At 39.0% G+C, this 5,343-nt stretch overlaps 1 pseudogene; it reads left to right on the top strand.

The window, feature by feature from the left end:
- The first annotated feature begins 4,694 nt into the window (after positions 1–4,694).
- LOC139081150 (putative ribosomal protein eL39-like 5) lies at positions 4,695–4,862 on the top strand (annotated as a pseudogene).
- Positions 4,863–5,343: the final 481 nt, after the last annotated feature.

The raw sequence follows: 5,343 nt of genomic DNA on the forward strand, positions 1-5,343 counted from the left end.
ATTTCCCATTGCTCCATATCATACCTAACATTTGAGATTTCAGACTTTTAAAATCCTGCTATTTTCATGAGTAGGAAATTTACTTTTCTATGATTACTAAAAAGGTTGAACATTTTTTCATATGTTGATTGGCCACACATAGTTCCTCTTCTGTAAAATACTTGCTCATTTCTATTGCATACTTTTCTACCAGGTTGTTTGCCTTTTTGTTATTGATTTGTAGAAGTGTGTTATACATTATGGATACTAAACCAATGTCAGTTATACACGTTTGCAAGGGTCTTTTTGTAGTCATCTTTCATTCTATGGTGAATTTTAAGGAAGAGGAGTTCTTGATTTTTAAAAATAAGATACTTTATCTCACTTTCATGTAAAACAAATCCAGAATTTGGCAGTCCAAGGCTAGCATGCAGGTTCATAGTCGTCAGAGACCCAGGATTCTACCCTCCTGCTACTTTGCCATCCTTAGCTTCCCACCTCATAGTTCAAAATGACTCTTTATGTAAACTTGGATTAGGCAGTGGTATCTTAGATATCACACCAAGGCCACAAGCAACAAGGAAGAGAATAGATAATTGGCCTTCATCAAAATTAAACATCTTTGTGCCTCAGAGGACACCATCAGAAAAGGGAAAAGCTGGGGCTGGCCCTGTGGTTGAGTGGTTAAGTTTGCATGCTCCACTTCAGTAGCTCAGGGTTGGTGGGTTCAGATCCTTGGCACAGACCTACACACCGCTCAACAAGCTGTGCTGTGGCGGCATCCCACATAGAAGAACTAGAACGACCTTCAACTAGGATATACAACTATGTACTGGGGCTTTGGAGAGAAAAAAAGAAGAGGAAGATTGGCAACAGATGTTAGCCCAGGGCCAATCTTCCTCACCAAAAAAAGCATCAAAAAAAAGAAAGAAAGGGAAAAGATAACTCACAGAATGGGAGAAAATGTTTGCAAATCATGTATCTGAGTAGGGACTTGTATCCAGAATATATAAAGAACTCTTATAACTCAATAATAGAAAGACAAATAAATAAAAATGGGCAAATTATCTGAATAGACATCTCTCCAAAGAAGATATACAAATTGCTAATAAGCACAAGAAAAGATGCTCAATATCATTAGCCTTCAGGCAGATACGAATCAAAACCACAATGAGATTCTACTTCACACCCATTAGGATGGCTATATCAAAAAGATAAATAATAACTAGTGTTGGTAAGAATGTGGAGAAATTGGAACCCTCATACACTGCTGGTGGGAATGTCAAATGGTGCAGCTGCTGTGGAAAACAGTTTTGCAGTGCCTCAAAATGTTAACACAGTTACCATATGGCCCAGCAATTGCACTCCAAGAGAAATGAAAACATGTGTCCACACAAGAACTCGTACACAAAAATTTACAGCAGCGTTACTCATAATAGCCAAAAAGTGAAAACAATCCAAATGTCCACCACCTGATGAATGGATAAACAAAATGTTACAAGCAAACCTTGTTCAGTCATAAAAATGAATGAAGTACTGTTGCATGCTGCGTCATGGGTGAACCATCAAAACATTATGCTTACTGAAAGAAGCCAGTCACAAAGACCTTCTACTGTATGATTCCGCTTATAGGAAATGTTCGGAATAAGCAAATCCATAGAGATAGAAAGTAGACCAGCAGTTACCTAGGGCTGTGGCGGGGGTTAAAGAGAAAGGGGAAGTTACTGCTCCTGGGTATGAGGGATTTTTTTGTTGGGGAAGAGGTGACGAAAATATTCTAAAATTGAGTTGGTGATGGTTGCATAACTCTGTGAATATACTAAAAGTCATTGAATTGTACACTTTAAATACGTGAATTATATACTATCTGAATTATGACTCAATAAAGCTGCTATTTTTTTAAAGGCAATTGTGAGTGTAAAATAAAAAAAAAAAAGACTGCTTGAGCTCTAGCCATCAGGTCTGCCTTCCCGCCAGCAGGAAGGAGGAAGGGCGAGTAAAAATGTCGCTCCTCCCCCACACACGCAGTTTATTAGGAAGATTTATAATACTGAAAAATTGAAGGAATGGTATGATGGTCTTCTTTGTACACACCATCCAGGTTTAATAATTGGCAACATTCTGCCATATATCACTTGCCTATATAGGTGCAGTGGCTATATTTTCTGAAATAAACTATGTGAAAGTAAGTTGCAGACATACCACTTCACCCTAAATACTTGAGCATGTCTCTCCTAAAATTAAGGACGTTTTCAACATAACCAAAGATCTATTATCACAACTATGAAAATTAACAATAATTCACTAATGCCATCTAATTTTCAGTCCATATTAAGATATTCCCAATTGTCTCTAAAAACGTCTTTTAGAGTTTTTTTCAAAGCAGCATCCGATCAAGTTGCTTCTCCTTGTGTCACAGTACTGAATTTCCTTCTAGACAAAAATTTGAGTGACCACAGGGCTCTTGCACATTTGTTTCCCTTCTCCTGGGGATCAAAGTCCTACGCTGCTTGTTGCCTCAATGTCTGGAAAGAGTTGTTTCATATATTTTGTCCAGCTTTCTAGTTGTCTACACTGGGAGGACAAGTCTGCACCATGTAACCCCTTCTGGGTAGAAGCAGAAGTTGGCTTAGTCTCTTAATTATATCTTCTATATCAAGCAACAAATTAGACCTAATACAGTTCTTTCTTGCTCATTTATAAGAGCTCTTTAGGTATTAAGGATAGTAACCGGTTTTTTTTTTTTTTTTTTTTTTGGAGGAAGACTGGCCCTGAGCTAACATCCGTGCCCATCTTCCTCTACTTACATGTGGGATGCCTACCACAGCATGGCGTGCCAAGCAGTGCCATGTCCGCACCCGGGATCCGAACCAGCGAACCCTGGGGCGCCGAAGCAGAATGTGCGAACTTAACCGCTGCGCCACCAGGCCAGCCCCAAGGATATTAACCTTTTGATATACTTTTTTAACTTCTTTCCTAGCTAGTATTTGTCTTTTAAATTGTATTTATTTCTTATCTATTACTATATAGAAGTTTTAAAGAAATATACCAGTCTTTCCCTTTATGGTGTATACCTTTCCTATCACACTTAAAAGCCTTCCTCAAGGTCACTTTAGAAATTTATCCTGGGGCCGGCCCCATAGCCAAGCGGTTAAGTTCGCACGCTCTGCTTCAGCGGCCTGGGGTTTCGCCGGTTGAGTCCCGGGCATGGACATGGCACTGCTCATCAGGCCATGCTGAGGCGGCATCCCACAGAGCATAACCAGAAGCACTCACAACTAGAATATACAGCTATGTACTGGGGGGCTTTGGGGAAAAGAAGAAAAACAAAAGAAGATTGGCAACAGTTGTTAGCTCAGGTGCCAATCTTTTAAAAAAAATAGATAAAAAGAAAGAAATTTATCCTAGGGAAACAACGACAGGTTTAGAAGATATATGTTGATGATCATAAAATCACAATCCACAGGACGAAAAAAGTTAGTAAATTAGGCTTCATCAAAATAAAGAACTTTTGTTCTGCGAGAGGCCATTTGAAGAGCATGAAAAGCCAAGCTACAGAGAGGGAGAAAATATTACAAACCACATATCTGATAAAGGCCTACAATCTACAATATGTTTTAAAACTCTCAAAGCTCAACATTTAATTTGAAAAAATTAATCCAATACAAAATGGGCAAAAGACATGAACCGATATTTCATAACACAGAATATGTGGATGGTAAATAAACACACGAAAAGATATTCATTATCATTAGCCACTCGTGAAATGCAAATTAAAACTACAATGAGATATCACTACATCTGTCGCAGAAGAGCAAAAATAAAAAAATAGTGACAACACCAAATACTGCTGAGGATGCAGAGAAACTGGATCACTCATACATTGCTGGTGGGAATATAAAGTGTTGCAACCACTCTGAAAAACAGTTTGAAGTTTCTTAAAACAAAGCATGCACTTACCATACAACCCAGCAATCACACTCAGACGTTTATCCCAGAAAAAATGAAAACACAAAACCCTAAACATGAATGTTCCTAACAGCTTTATTTGTAGCAGTCACAAACTGGAAATAACCCAGATGTCCTTCAAGAGGTGAATGGTTAAACAGATTGTGGTACACTCGTATCATGGAATACTACTCAGCAATAAAAAGGAACAAACTATTGACACACGCATGACTTAGATGGATCTCAAGGGAATTATGCTGAATCAAAACAAAAAGCCAACCTCAAAAACTTACGTACTGTGTGATTTAATTCATATAACCTTCTTGAAATGACAGATGCCCAAGCGTGTCACGTACCAGAGGTACGGCATGTGTGTAAAAACTTTGCTGCCGACAAACAATACAAAGACATATGGGATTATACAGTTTGATTTCCCACGGAGAAATGGATTCTCTCCTAGAGGAGCAACCTGGGAAAAGTCATCGTATATATCCCCGATCAAGCCATTAACTTTGCCTTCCAGGTTAAGTTTAAGCAGGTATTCTTGGCATGAGTAGACAAGCACATACAGTTTTGGAGGTACTATGCTGACCATCTGGCCTCTGGTGGCACATCAGGAGTCGCCTCTTTCAGCTTTTTCTACTCCTTAGATTTTTGCCAGGACCCATTTGACAGCCAATATTGGTAAATCTGTCAAGGAAAGAAAATCCAGCTGTCTCTGCCTGTCTCCGCCACTGCGGCGTGTGCAGTTGACTCTGTCTTTTGCCATGTCTTCTCACAAGACTTTCAAGATCAAGCAACTCCTGGCTAAAAAAAACGAAAGCAGAATTGTCCCATTCCCCATTCCATTTAGATGAAAACTGGTAATAAAATAAGCTTATTTTATTTAGAGCTCTGTGGGCAGACATTGGAGGAAAACCAAGCTGGATCTATAAAGAATCGCACATAAGATGGTACACATATTTATGCTGTATCAAGGTCACTTACATCTTTCCATATCAAGCTGAAAACATCAGCACTATCTGGACAGTTGGACGTGTTTTATTAGGAAAATGACTGTTCTCTTTGTTTCTATGCTTCTGCACTAGTAGGTTGGTTCAGTAATAAATATGTAAGAACTTTTGTTTGGGAAAAAAAAAGAAAGAAAGGAAATGGAAAGATCTAGGAGACTGTCTTTGAAAATCATCCAATTGGATGGCCAGCATGGTGACGATGCAATCTGGTCACAAAGAACTGACGTCACATATAATGGGACCTTCGTATGTGGTGGGTGGAAGGTTTGCAGAGATGATTGTGGAAAAGCCTTTCTCAAGGGTTCATGGTCCAATGTCCTCAGAGGCATGGGTAGAATGCTCATTCTGTGTGACAACTTGAAGAAAACCATCTAAGTGCAATCTGACTAGAAATGGGAACCCA

The sequence above is a fragment of the Equus przewalskii genome, chromosome X, assembly GCF_037783145.1.
Source record: "Equus przewalskii isolate Varuska chromosome X, EquPr2, whole genome shotgun sequence".
Classification (NCBI taxonomy): domain Eukaryota; kingdom Metazoa; phylum Chordata; class Mammalia; order Perissodactyla; family Equidae; genus Equus; species Equus przewalskii.